This window comes from Mustela nivalis (assembly GCF_964662115.1).
Source record: "Mustela nivalis genome assembly, chromosome: 2".
In the NCBI taxonomy this organism is placed as follows: Eukaryota; Metazoa; Chordata; class Mammalia; order Carnivora; family Mustelidae; genus Mustela; species Mustela nivalis.
The window spans coordinates 70,009,116-70,024,261 of NC_139021.1; the positions used below are offsets into that span (position 1 = coordinate 70,009,116).

At 36.9% G+C, this 15,146-nt stretch overlaps 1 protein-coding gene across 3 annotated transcripts in view; it reads left to right on the top strand.

Annotated features, from left to right (window-relative positions):
- LOC309859431 (phosphatidylinositol 3,4,5-trisphosphate-dependent Rac exchanger 2 protein-like) overlaps positions 1 to 15,146 on the top strand; it is a 112,260-nt gene that overhangs the window by 64,823 nt on the left and 32,291 nt on the right. For 2 of the 3 annotated variants that reach the window (XM_082720090.1, XM_082720089.1), the window contains exons 2-4: positions 6,061 to 6,131; positions 7,426 to 7,548; positions 12,260 to 12,369. The gene's annotated coding sequence lies outside the window, so the exon portion shown is untranslated. Of the gene's footprint in view, positions 1 to 6,057; positions 6,132 to 7,425; positions 7,549 to 12,259; positions 12,370 to 15,146 lie in introns of those variants that run through there. The other variant, XR_014308687.1, reaches the window with a different exon arrangement.

Here is a 15,146-nt window from a genome sequence, read left to right on the forward strand (position 1 = left end):
TTTTTTTTTTTAATTTCAGTTCCATTTGTTCATTGCTGGCACAGAGGAAAGTGAGTGAATTTTGTATATTAACCATGTATCCTGCAACTTTGCTATAATTGCTTCTAAGTTCCAGGAGGTTTTTTTGTTGATTCTTTTTCATTTCCCACATAGATAATCATATCATTTGTGAATAAAGACAGTTTTGTTTTTCCTTTCCAACCTATATGCCTTTTACTTCCCTTTTTGTCTTATTATATTAGCTAGGAAACAGAGGACAATGCTGAAAAGGAGTGGTGACAGGAGACATTCTTGCCTTGGTCCTGATTGTAATGGGAAATTTTCTATTTTCTCACTTTATATATGATGTTAGCTGTAGGGTTTTTTTTTTTAAGATTTTTTTAAATAATGTTGAGGACATTCCCTTGTATTTTTAGTTTACTGAGTATTTGTAATGAGTGGGTGTTGGAATTGTCAAATGCTTTTTACTTCATCTTTTGATGAGATCATATGATTTTTCTTTTTAGACTGGTAATGTGATGGATTTCATTAGCTGATTTTAGAATTTTGAACCAGCTTTGCATACCTATGGTAAATTCCCCTTGGTTGAGGAGTACAATTGTTTTTAGACATTTGTGGCTTTTATTTGTTAATATATTGCTTAGAACTTTTATACTTATAAGAGATATTGGTCTGTTATTTTCTTGTGAAGTCTTTGGTTTTGGTATTAGTGTGATGTTGGCCTCATAAAAAAAGTGAGGAAATATTTCTTCTATTCATGTCTTCTGAAAGAGATTGCAGAGACTTGGTGTAATTTAAATGTTTGGTAACATTTAATAATTATTATTTTTTTCAAATGTGTGTAGATAGGTTTTTATTATTACAGTAAGATCATTGCTCAGTTTTAGCACCTAGCTTCTCATATGCTGAATATATGTTTATTGTGTATTGTCTGCCTCCTCCCACTGGAATAAGAGCAGAAATTCTTGACTATTTTGTTTATTTGATATGTTTTATATGCCTAAAACAGTGGTTCTCAGTGTGTGCTTTGCAGTTTCTTGGGGTTTTGCAAAATCCTTTTGGAGAATATAGAAGGTCAAAGCTATTCTTGTGGTAATACTAAGACTAAGACTTAATTTGCTTTTTTCTGCCCCACTGTGCTGTTGCTCACACTGGTGGGGGAAAATCAGTCATGTGTAAAACTGCTGATGTTTTAGTGTGAATCGAGCAGTGACACCAAATTCTACTAGGAGCTACTACATACTTCCTGGTCCTCCCTCATGAGGGAGTGACAAGGGGATGCCAATTTCACTTAAAGCTGTAAAAAATATGAGTTTTATTAAGTCCTGACTCTTGAGCATGTGCCTTTTTAATATTCTGTGTGATGAAATGGGAAGTATATCTAGTACTTCTGCTGCATACTCAAAAATATGGTTGTCTCCAGGGACTAGAATTTGTGATTGAGTTGCTATGGAACATTATATTTACTTGAAATAACAACTGTGAGATAAACTATGTTTCAGTTTCAGGGCACTCAGGCATTTGGCAGATACTTTTTTTCAAAAAAAAAGAATAAAGTAAGCTTTTCACCTCAAGGAAAACAACTGATAGTACTTGTTGATGATGATAAATTCAAGTTTGCAAGTAAACTTCGAGTTTTGGAAAATTTATATCTATGAGCTGGATACTTTCCAAATACCTACAGATTTTTCTAATGAGTTGGATAGTGATATTAACTATTGTGATGGTGGGTTTTCTTTGATATAAAATAACAAAATGTGTTAATATCTTGAAGATATATTTAACTCCCAGTGAATCATTGCTAAAAAAAAAAAAAAAGTACAGCATCAAGCATATGTAATACATCCCTTCAAACTGCAGATAGATTAGTTGGTTTTAATGCAACAGAGTGTGGAGAGTTCACTGATATCATTGGTTTCAGATTAAAAATCATGACTACCCTTTAAGAAATGACCACTTAATGAAGTTTGGTGTTGTATTAAAGAAGAATATCCACAACTATCTGAAAATGTTATAGCAATGAACATGTCTGTGTGACTTTTAAGAGTGATCTACTGTGCGTGCCTGACAGGAAGAGTGGGGAGGACAAAAATGAGTTGAAGGAGATAAATTAGTACATCAGAATTATAAAGTAAACTGGTACATTCTGAGAATGAAATTCATCGTGGAGTTTGTCTTACCCTTTCAACAAGCAGTGGCCCATATGGGCAGACACGGAGGAAGGGAATTGCTGTTTTCTCTCTCTTTTATCCTCATGAGTTTTCTTCCTTCTTTTACTCTCTTGGTTGCACATTTGTGACATTTTTAGCTTTCTTAAGCTTTAATTAATATATGGCATTTATCCCGTTTTACCAAATACATGGTAGGGAAAAAACAAAATGGAAGAAACTGAAGAGGAGATGAAGAATTCTGTTCTTGGTGTAGGGAAAGAGAAGCCCCTGACTGCAGTGAATCTAGGAATGTGTTGTGTAATCATTGTTAGCTGAATGCTGGCAAATTGAGTTCATGCTGACACACCTGCAAGCTGGAAGGCACAAGAAAGGGTAACTGTGAGCCTCACCTCTTCCAAATGCAATGTAGTCTGTCTTAGGTCACTGGTCTCTGCATCTCCCTAGCCTTCAGACATATTATGCCCCGTTTATGCAGCCCATATTTGAGGTTCATGGTCCAAACGGTATCCTCTGGTATGATGATCAGGAACACCAAGTGGCAGATCCAGAGGTTATTGTGAATAGAGGGAGCTGACATAGGGTTTGAAAATAAAGAAGAAATAACTGAACCCATTTTTGCTATTGAGACTCACTTATTTCTTCGTGGTCTGTTTCTTTAGTCTTTGGAAGAATAAACTCACAGGAGTGTTCATCAGATGTGGTCTCTATACCAACTATATCAGAATCATCTGGGGAACTTACCAACGTGCAGATTTCTGGGTCCTCAACTAGTCTGCTGAGTCAGACCTTCTGGGGATAGGGCAATCTGCAATTAGAAGAAACTCTCCAAATTTCATGCACAATAAAAAGCTTGAGAACCACTGGCATTACAAGCTTTTTCCAGTACTTACTTTCAATGTATTCATATCAAAGTGAAGATGACCTAATTCTGATGAAACTCTGGACCAATAGGAATTAACGAATGCAGAGATAAAACAGTGTATGAAATCTCTCATGTATTTTTGTATTTAGGGTATTAATGACTAATTGGAGAAAAATTAAATGCTCCAATTACAAAGACTGAAAGGACTTTGTAGATGCTGGTTTTTACAAGAGGATTCTGAAAACATGTTATTTTTCTTTATCTTAGGGAAAGAAGACTTACATGTTTTGTTAAGAATGTCAGTTTTAGTGATTTTGTGCTCTAGGCAAACTATCTGAAATCTGACTGAACGGTGTGTATTAAATGAAAGACAAATGCCTCATCAGAAATGTTAACAATTTCCAGGTTTTCTTTCATATACAGTTAAACAAAAAGTTCCATGTTGTCACAGAGGCTAAGAAGATAAAAAGTCAGGTGAAGATACAGTTTACTTTCTTAGTGTGTATGTGCCTTTCTAACTCATATTTTGATCCATTCGTACTGTCTCCTTACTTTAATTCATGGGCTTCAGAATGTGACTGAGTTTAGCTCCTAAGAAAAGGTTTATAAATGTAGAGGTGAACTTTCGGTTTTGCTTGCATGAGAGGTTACCTGTTTACTGTGTGGTCAACATGAAATGTAAACTAGGCGACTACACCACCATGTTATTTTAAGACTAAGTGGAAAGAACTGATGGAGCCTTTTTGATATGAGTGTACAAAACCAAATCTAAAATTAAAAATGAGACTGATAGTGATTAAAATGGGCAAAGTCAGAAAATTTGAAATCTCTTTTCATGAGTAATTTTACTTAACTCTAGATAATAGTTCAAAAATCATATCACAAGTTTCCAATTAAAAAAACAAGGACAAGACATCCATTACTTTCTTATTAAGTTTATTTAATTCAGCTGAATTATTTCATTCTGTTGAGGCTGTTAGTATTGATGTGGCTTTGTAATTATAGACTGAAACATGAACTAATTGAATCAGGAATAGAGATGAGTTTGAAGCTAATGCTAGGAATGAGGTCCTATGGCTCATTTTTTTTAATAGTTTTGCTTTTCTTTTTACTAATGTTACAGTATGCTCACAGCCAAATATTCTGTGCATAAGGAGGTATACAAAGGTCACTTTAACCACTGTTGCATTTTGATATGTGCTACATATTTTTTCTTAGTATGAATGCACACTGCCATTACACAAGTATATTTATGCCTATATGCTTGTGTGTGTAATATGTATTTGTGTGTACATATAAGTGTGTACCTATCAAGAAAGCTGTTTGATAAATTTGTTCATGAAACAATATTTTATAGACATCTATTTACACATATTTCTATGAAATTTTGGTCACATTCCACTTATGATTATAGTTCTGCATAGTATTTTGTAATTTGCATGTACCATTATATAAATGATTCCCTTTTGAATGGGCATTTATGTTGTTTCCAATGTTTTCACTTTTGTAATTAATATTTCATCTTATCTGAAAAGCTTTCTTGGGATAAATTCTTGGAGGTAAGAATTTCTGGGTTAAAGGGTATGCCCATTTAAAAATTTGAGATATATGGTCAAGTTATTCCCAGATATGTTGTGCCATTTTATACCCCCCCCCTTTTTTTAGAGAGGGAAGGGGGAGGGGCAGAGACAGAGGGAGAAAGAGAATCTTAAGTAGGCTTCACACTCAGCCCAGAGCTTGATGTGTGGCTCCATCTCACAACTCAGAGATCAGGACCTGAGCTGAAATCAAGAGTTGGATGCTTAATCAACTGAGCCACTGAGGCGCCCCTGTGCCATTTCATATTCTTACTCCAGTGTGCTTGAGGGTGATTTGGAACATTATGAGCAATACTGGGTTTTCTTAATCTCTCTTTCTTTTTTAAATATTTTATTTATTGACAGAGAGAGAGAGATCACAAGTAGGCAGAGAGGCAAGCAGAGAGGGTTTTCTTAATCTCTTAAGTCTTTGTAAATATAGCATGTCAAAAATGGGATTCTTACTTTAATCTTCATTTGTTTGATATTAGTATCCAGAGGTTCCTTGGAGACTCTGTGTGCCCTGGGGATTGATGGGCTATGTACTCATACCCCAACTTGGCTGGTAGTACTTGAAGTTCTTAAGACAGACAGGGAAACAATGATTTCACCTGGTTACTAGGTGGCTAATGAGCAATGTCTTGAGGACACAAGTGACTGCATGGAAAGTCACTTCTCCTTTTCCTTCCAAACTTTCTCTTTTAAGGCCCAATATAAAAAGTTCTTTCTACTCTTTTCTTCGTTTGCAAAAATAATAGCTTACTTGGTCATGGGTCCAAGTTTAATTAATGACTTATTAAGGAGAGTCCAGATCTTTGAAATACTAAGGAACTTTTCTGCCTACCATAGGGCTTTGGAGAGCCCTGACCTGATCCCAGAAATGCAAAATCTGGCTTTCTAAAACTTGGCAGGGGGTAGTTAGGAAGGGAAGGGAAATTGTTTCATTCCTTCTTGAAGAGTCACTTTCTTTCTCTCTTTCTCTTTCATTCTCTTTCTATCTTTGACTCCCTATTTCTTCCCTCAGTCTATCTCAGTCTATCTTAGTTCCAAAGGATCACCTTGGAATTTCTGACCCCTCCCCTTTTTTAAAAATCAGAAATCCCATTTTTCATTAGATCTTGGTGTTATGTGCTTCACAAGACTTAGAAGTTTAGGAAACATTTGACTCCTGTTTACCACAGAACAATGAGATCGTGATGGATAAATTTAGTTCATGTATATACATGGTCACTTTTGGTCTTGCCCCCAAATTCTGAAGGATATAATTCCCAGGGAAAAACCACTGTGAACCAGGGTTTCACTTTTTACAACAAAACTATTATTCTCAGTAGTTATTGGGTTTTTAAACTCTGGCTTCCTACAAAAAATTTAGTTCTAATCAATACCCTGTTATTTTACTAACCTAATGTTGCCTTCACAAAATCTTTTTTTATTTGTTTGTTTTATGCAGGCATTCTTACAAGAATGAACCAGTGTGCAGCATCAAAAATTGAGAAAAATATAACAAAAGAAACAGTAAAGGTGAGGAGACACAGACAGCCCTTAACCCAAGCACACATTCCCTTTTAGTTAAAATTTCTTCTGTGGGATGTTACTCTAGGCTTTTCAGCTTCTCCTCAGTTCCACTATAAGTTCTGCACCAGCCACTTGTGTGGGCAACCCTGAGATAAAGGGAAAGAGGGTTTGGGAAAAGAAACAGAGACTGATAAGGATGGCGAGAAGACATGGAACAACTTTCTGCCAAGGCCTTAGGACAGTTTGAAAAGAGGGAGAAAAACAAACTCCTGACCAAGAACCTCAGTGTCTGTGAGCAGGGGGGAATAGAGCCCTAAGTGGGAGAATTGCCAGATGTGGCTTAGGAAGGCAAGGGTAAATGATTTGAGTGGTTCCGTGGTGCGGATAATGTCTGCATAATGTCTTCAACTCAGAAACACATGTATAAGCCCTTCCTTTTAGGCTGCAGGAAAGGAAAATGATGAAGGGTTTTGTAAAGGGGGGAGGAGGTAAATGAAAATTAATTGCACTACATTACTATTCATTTAAGCTGCCTAAATTATTATTGATGTTTATTTTTGGTGCTGATTTGCTGTTTTATTTTACAAAAATTAAAAAATTCCCAAGGATTTTTATAGGCTCTTCTGACTATTTTTTCATAAATTAAAAATGAACTTTCAAATTCTCTTACCATGGGAGCATTTTAGTTTGTGTGCTTTAGGTCTCAAGCAAAAGACACTTATTATTCAAATGACTTGGAGACACTTCAGCTCTCATTTGGGGACTCCAGACAGAAGAGAAGGTTCAGGACCTGTGACTCAGGGAGGTCGATAAGATTGCCAGGTTCTGTCTAGCTCTTCACTTTGCCATTCAGGTTATCCACTTTGCCCCAGGAATGGCTCCTCTCATCCCTGCAAAATGACGTTGTAGCTGTCCAAGCTATCACTTCCAGACAGCACCTTTCCAGAGGGGAAGCTGTCCATTCCAGGATGCCGTTCCAGAACCAAAGAAGCCTTTGCTCTGAAAAGCCTACCAGCAAATCTGCCTGCACTATGTTACCTGCTGCCCATTCTCACTAATAGGTTTGGGACTGTCATGCTTGGATTTAGTCACTCGGGTTTTTCCTGAGAGCCAGGAATGGGTTCCTGGTTCCCAGAGCTGTGTAGGAGTAGAAAGGATGTCCATACAAAATTGGTCCTCTGCTCTCTGGGTGGGTGGAAAGGATAAGCATGCCCTGAAATTTTCAGCTTGGAAAGAGAATACCATCCTCTCATGGACTTTTTTTTACCTGCTTCATTATTGCACTTATATTTATTTGTAGATGCTGTTCTCAAACATTGAAAATATCCTTGCTGTACATAAGGAATTTTCAAAAGTCGTGGAAGAATGCCTGCATTCAGAACCTAACGCTCAACAAGAAGTGGGAACCTGCTTTCCTCACTTTGTAAGATCAATTTCTGTTTATTTTAGAAGCTCTGGATTTTAAGGTTTTAAGGTTTAGCTCCAGATTTTAAGGTTTAGCTTTTAGCACAGTAGCATGTGAGAACTCAGTGTAGAAGTAAAATGTGACACGGAAAGTTTGGGGTCTTTTAAGGCCAATGAAATCTTCCACTGAGAGCCAGAAAGGGGATGAGGGCCTCACATCATCCATTTTACTCAGTGAAGAACAAAGAGCCTTTTCTTTTTCCCAGCAAGTTAGTTCTTCGCATCCTCTGTAGCTTTGAATCCTAATGAATATTCAGGCTGTTCATAATGAATGGATTTTTATGTTTCTCCCAAAGACAGAGCATTTCCCTTTTGAGGCAGAAAATCCTTACTCTTATAATGGCGTGATGAGCCTTTTGTGAGTCAGAATGTTTCCTTGTTAATCGGCTGGTGACAAGCCTGCAGGTGAACAAGGGGTGTCACTCTAGGTACAGACACCAGTCTTGGTGTTTCTCAAGGGTAGTTTCTCAGAAGGTCATACTGAGTGGTGGAGAAGTATAACCAGTCAGACCTCAGTTGTTTCAAATTACACATCACGCTCATGTAATCATTTCTGTCTCTTTGGACAGGATAGTTGAAATTATTTGTGCAATTGATTTATAAAATAAGAAGTCACCTATAAAATGAAAATTATTTTTAGAACTGAAGGGCATTCATAGCAAAAAAAAAAAAAAAAGAAAGAAAAGAAAAATAGTGCTGCTATTTATAGCATTCCACAGACGCTAATTTTCCGAACACCTACCTGAATTCCTTTCTATACCAAAGTGCTATATAATTGATGTTTTATTTTAAAATGCATAAAAGTATTTTGTCACAGAAGTCAATGTTTGTTTATTTTTATTTATATTTAGCCTTTAGAAAGGTAATGGTATGTAGTCTCTAAGGCTGTAATTCTGTATGTAGTGGGCAGAGCTGCATATGTCCTTTTTATAATCAGGAAATATTTCATAAAGGTAATTAATATTAAATGGAGAGAGGCTCCTTGGCATAGGAAGATCAAGCCGTACTTTCCTTGGGTATAACTAGAAACCATGCATGATTGTGTCCACTTAATCCAGATTGTTCCTCTTCATGAAGGAATTCCCATCTTCTGCCAGATGGGCATTTGCTGCCTTAGTCCAGGGCCTCACATGGGAATCTTGCACTCTGACATCCATTTCCTCAGTAACACACTATGAATCTGTCATCCATGAATTTAGCTAAACTATTTCTGAAGCATATTTCATTCTGGGTCATACCATCTCTTAAAATAAGTAACTCAATATATATATATTTTACTTTATCAAGTTATCAATGATTTTTTTAATACTTTTTATTTTTTCAGCGTAACAGTATTCATTATTTTTGCAGCATACCCAGTGCTCCATGCAACCCGTGCCCTCTCCAACACCCACCACCTGGATCCCCCAACCTACCACCCCCCACCCCTTCAAAACCCTCAGATTGTTTTTCAGAGTCCATAGTCTCTCATGGTTCACCTCCCCTTCAAATTTCCCTCAACTCCCTTCTCCTCTCCATCTCCCCTTGTCCTCCATGCTATTTGTTATGCTCCACAAATAAGTGAAACCATATGATAATTGACTTTCTCTGCTTGACTTATTTCACTCAACATCATCTCTTCCAGTCCTGTCCATCTTGCCACAAAAGTTGGGTATTCCTCCTTTCTGACGGAGGCATAATACTCCATAGTGTATATGGACACCTTTCTTATCCATTCATCCATTGAAGGGCATCTTGGTTCTTTCCACAGTTTGGCGACCGTGGCCATTGCTGCTCTAAACACTGGGGTACAGATGGCCCTTCTTTTCACTACATCTGTATCTTTGGGGTAAATACCCAGTAATGCAATGGCAGGGTCATAGGGAAGCTCTATTTATAATTTCTTGAGGAATCTCCACACTGTTCTCCAAAGTGACTGCACCAACTTGCATTCCCACCAACAGTGTAAGAGGGTTCCCCTTTCTCCACATCCTCTCCAACACATGTTGCTTCCTGTCTTTCTATTTTTGGCCATTGTAACTGGTGTAAGGTGGTATCTCAATGTGGTTTTAATATGAATCTCCATGATGGCTAGTGATGATGAACATTTTTTCATGTGTCTAATAGCCATTTGTATGTCTTGATTGGAGAAGTGTCTGTTCATATCTTCTGCCCATTTTTTGATATGATTGTTTTGTGTGTGTTGAGTTTCAGGAGTTCTTTATAGATCCTGGATATCAACCTTTTGTCTGTACTGTCATTTGCAAATATCTTCTCCCATTCCGTGGGTTGCCTCTTTGTTTTTTTTTACTGTTTCCTTTGCTGTGCAGAAGCCTTTGATTTTGATGAAGTCCCAAAAGTTCATCTTTGCTTTTGTTTCCTTTGCATTTGGAGACATATCTTGAAAGAAGTTGCTGTGGCTGATATCGAACAGGTTACTGCCGGTGTTCTCCTCTACGATTCTGATGGATTCCTGTCTCACATTGAGATCTTTTATCCATTTTGAGTTTATTATCATGTACAGTGTAAGAGAATGGTCGAGTTTCGTTCTTCTGCATATAGCTGTCCAGTTTTCCCAGCACCATTTATTGAAGAGACTGTCTTTTTTCCACTGTATTTAATTTTAGACCAATATCACTGATGAATATGGATGCTAAGATTCTCAAAAAGATCCTAGCAAACAGGATCGAATAGCACATTAAATGACCAGGTGGGATTCATCCCTGGGTTACAAGGGATTCGCAAATCAATCAATGTGATAGAACAAATCAATAAGAGAAGAGAGAAGAACCACGTGGTCCTCTCAATTGATGTAGAAAAAGCATTGGACAAAATCTAGCATCCATTCCTGATTAAAACACTTCGAAGTATAGGGATAGAGGGAACATTTCTGAACTTCATAAAATCTATCTATGAAAGACCCACAGCAAATATCATCCTCAATGGGAAAACGCTGCAGCCTTCCCATTGAGATCAGGAACACGACAAGGATGCCCACTCTCACCACTCTTGTTCAACATAGTATTAGAAGTCCTAGCAACAGCAATCAGAGAACAAGGAGAAATAAAAGGTATCTAAATAGGCAGTGAAGAAGTCAAACTCTCTCTCTTCGCAGATGACGTGATTCTTTATATGGAAAACCCAAAAGACTCCACCCCCAAACTACTAGAACTCATACAGCAATTCGTAACGTGGCAGGATACAAAGTCAATGTACAGAAATCAGTGGCTTTCTTATACACTAACAATGAAAATACAGAAACTGGGGGCATCACGTTACCTGATTTCAAGCTTTACTACAAAGTCATGATCACCAAGACAGTATGGTACTGGTATAAAAAACAGAAGTGGCGGGGGGGTGGGAGGTTGGGGTACCAGGTGGTGGGTAATATAGAGGGCATGGGTGGCATGGAGCACTGGGTGTGGTGAAAAAATAATGAATACTGTTTTTCTGAAAATAAATAAATTGAAAAATTAAAAAAAAAAAAAAAAGACACATAGACCATTGGATCAGAGTAGAGAGCCCAGATATGGACCCTAAGCTCTATGGTCAATTCATCTTCCACAGAACAGGAAAAAATATACAGTGGAAAAAAGACAGACTCAATATATTTTTTGCTGGCTATATAAAATAGTATGCATTGTTGCTTTCCAAATGTATGTCATGGAAATTCCAGAGGGTACTTCGGTTCTAATATTTGATCAATACATTTTCTGTGTCTTCCTGGTATTGGAGCTGCTTTGGTAGATACTAATCCAAGCCACTGAGAGAAAATTTAATGACGGAAGGATGCTCAGAGGCCATGATGGTGAAATTACTCCCTTTTTGAAAGTACCCCTTCTGTAGCAAATACGAAGGTTATTTATTTTGTTCCTACTTGATCACTTTTAGTGAGAACTATAAACACTAGAAGACCTTTATGTTAATCCTGAATCTGCCTACCACTGCCCATTATGGATTGCCCTTGCAATTTCCACCCAGTGGTCTTGGCTTTTGTTTTGGAGCTACACGCTGTTGTAAGTCCTATTACAGTATGACAGCTGTCTGAAAGTAGCTACCATTTCCTTACTTTATTATACTAACAAATCATTCTACTTGAAATTACCTCTCATACTTTTTCACAGAGAGTCTCATATTAGAGTCTTCAAAGTCCATCATTATCTTAGTCACTTGTTGCTGACTATTCTCATTTGTTCCTGTCCCTCCTAAACACAGCTGTCCAGATTGGTGCATGTGAACTGCAGGGTACTAGGTCTCTCTATTCTTGCATGATCAGGCACATGCTTTTCCCTGTTCCTAAAATGCTTTCTTCCCTCACCCTGCCTGGGAATGATGGATTCATCTCTCTGAACCTTGCTCAGATACTACTTTTTTTTTTTAAGCTGTATCTGAACCCTCTCAGGAAAGCTAAGCACTCTCTTCTCTGTAATTTGCTACCATTTGGCTCATTTACTTAGTATTGCATACATCATATTGGACTCTTTAATATAACCTTTTTTCTTAGATTATTATTCTTGAATCAGAGAAAATTGATAAATAAAGTGTGCTTAGATACATACATAGAATAGAGCTCCAAAAATATTGTAAACACTTTGGACACATAGCGTATGTTCACAAACATCATACAGGTTAATCTTTCCAAGTAACTACTGCCATGACTCTCTCTAACTTATCCTTATTCAAATTCACAGAAAGACAAGTTTCGTATATATGATGAATCAATAGTAATAGTAACCATGAGAAGGCAGAGAAATTGGTTCTCGAACTTAACAAAATAAGAACAATCTGCACATTTTTTTTGGTAAGTATATGTATGAGTGTTACCATACGCTGTGATTTGTTGATAGGCTCTCTAAGGAACCAAGGACTAGCGTCAGTGTGGTGTAAAAAGTACTCATGGGACAATGCTTTAAATGTGTCTAACCTAGGAGACTAGAGTCCCAAAGGACTCTAATCGTAAGAAGAGAGAGTTGGCAGGAGCTCATGGATGGGCAAACACTGATAATGCCCTCTCCTGGCTGACTATGAATTGTTTGTGAGAACCACAGATTCTTAGTGAGAGAAGACATTTATGCTCATCATCGCTTTTATATCCCTCAGCTCCCTAGGGTTTCATTTGCTTTTATAACAGAGCTGTAAGTGGGGCAGTCACAGGAAGGAAGCAGATCCTGGATATGGTAGAAAAGAAATTTAAAGATTGACCTTTCTCCTGCATAAATTCTTTACTCACTTTCCACAGAAAGAATAAGAATCTATGTTTCATTTCTTCAGGATAGCACAAAGAAATGCATATTTTGGTAGTAATTTGGGCAATTTAATTGCCAGTGAGGACCACATTGAAGTGTACAATTCAATAATATCTAGCCAATTGTGGAGTGGAGGAATAATCCCCAATATCCAGTTATAGAGATTTCTAGCACATCCCTCATGCCTGCTCATGGCCCATCTCTACAACCCCTGTAAACTTTAGGCAATCATTGATTTATTTTCAATCTCTGTAGTTTGCCTTTTCTGGATAGTTCTTACAAATGGAATCCTTCAATGTAATATTTTACACCTGGTTTCTTTTACTGAGTAAAATGTTTTGAGGTTCATCCCCATTGTGACATGTATCCATATGCCATTCATTTTTATTGCTGGATAGTATTCGTTGTACGGCTATACCATATTTTATTTATCCATTTGCCGGTATATGGGCTTTGGTCAGCAAGCAGGTATGAGTTTAATGATGGGCCTTGAAGATCTTTTTGGAGAGAGGTATTAGTATAGAAAAAGTCAGGAAATGTCCAGTTTGAACTGTTTTATAAACGATGCTGAGATGAACATTCATGTACAAGTCTTTGTGTGGATATTTTCATTTTCTTGGATGGATGCTAAGAGTGGAATTGCTAGGTCATAGTAAGTGTATATTTAAGAAACTGCCAAAATGACTGTGCCATATACACCAGCAATGTACGTTTGCAGATTCTTTATATCTTTGCAAACACATGGTATTAACAGTTGCAATTACAGCTGGTTTAGTGGGTGTAGTTTATCTCAAGATGATTTTTATTTGCATTTCTCTCATGACCATTGATATCAGGTATGCTTTCAATGATCTCATTAGACATTCATATATCCTGTTAGTGAAATGCTTATTCAGAACTTTTGCTCAATTTTTAAATTGAGATGTTTATCTTATATTGAGCTACAAGTGTTCTTTATTTTGGAATACACCTTCTGTATCTGACATATAATTTGTGAATATTTCCACTCAGTGTGGTTTGTTTAAAAATGTTATCTTTTGGAAATCAAAATTCTTACATTTTGTTGAAGTAGGATTTATTAAATTTTTCCCTATGAACATATTTTCATTTTATTTAAGAAGTCCGTATTCAGGTTTTATTCTTACTTGTTAAGTTTTTTCCCAAGTATTTCGCTCTTTTTGATGCTGTTGTGATTGGAATGATCTTAATATCATTTTTGGACTGTTTATTGCTACCATATAAACATTTGACTTTTATTTATTTTTGTTTATTGTATATTTTTGTATCATGTGCTTTAAATTCATGTATTAGTTCTAGTAGTTTTTTGGTAGATTCTTAGGACACTTTACATATAGAATGAAGTCATCTGAGGGTAAAGACAGTTATATTACTTCCTTTACAATATAGTTGTCTTTTTTATCTCCCTGGGTTTTGCACTGGTTAGAACCAGTTTACTATTGAATAGAAGTGATAAGAACAGACATGCCTGCCTTGGTTCTGATCTTGGGGGAAATCAATCAGTTTTTCATCATGAAGTGTGATGTTAACTGTTGTCACAGATGTCCTCTTACAGTTGAAGAAGTTCCACTATATTCATAGGTTGTCAAGAGTTTTTATTGGAACCTTTTTGCTTTTTCCAACGTAGGTGTTTAAAGTTATGAATTTTGCCCTACACACTGCATTAGTTTTATTCCCTAAAATTTTACATATGTTTTGTTATTGAAAAGGTCTAGTTTCCTTTGTAATATCTATAGTCTATTCTTTATTTAGAGTTTGTCTTGGAAGGCAGTTCTGCATGGGACTGTGTCCCTGCACATTTTCTGAGTGGAGGGACTGACTGCTTTTGTTCTGGCTGATCTTTAAAGGATGTTTATATCACAATATAAGGGACGTTTATATCAGAAAGTAGAGATATTCTCTTCCTCCTAAGCGATGGGCAGTCATGCCTGCTGACCTCATGAAAGATGCATGGTTCTTAGCCTTAGGTCTCCTTTCCTGGTGTCCCATGTGCATGGGCCACCTGGTCTTCCCTGTGTTGCAATTTGGGAACTGAGCCTTGGCAAACTGGCCCCCAAATAATGATACTCTGGCTACTGCTATTGCTCTAAGGGGAAAAAAGTCCTGTAGCTCTGGCTTAGGAGTTTCACGTGTTCTTCCAGCATCCAGAAATCTCTGGCCTGTTGACTTTTGAGCTTGTCAGTAGGGTAAAATCTTAGAATCATCAGTTTTAACATTCTGTTATTTTATTTCCCAATGTTGGAATTTTTCAAATTTCTTCCTGTAGTTGACTTTTTAAATTTAATTCCATTTTGGTCAGAGAACATAATTAAAT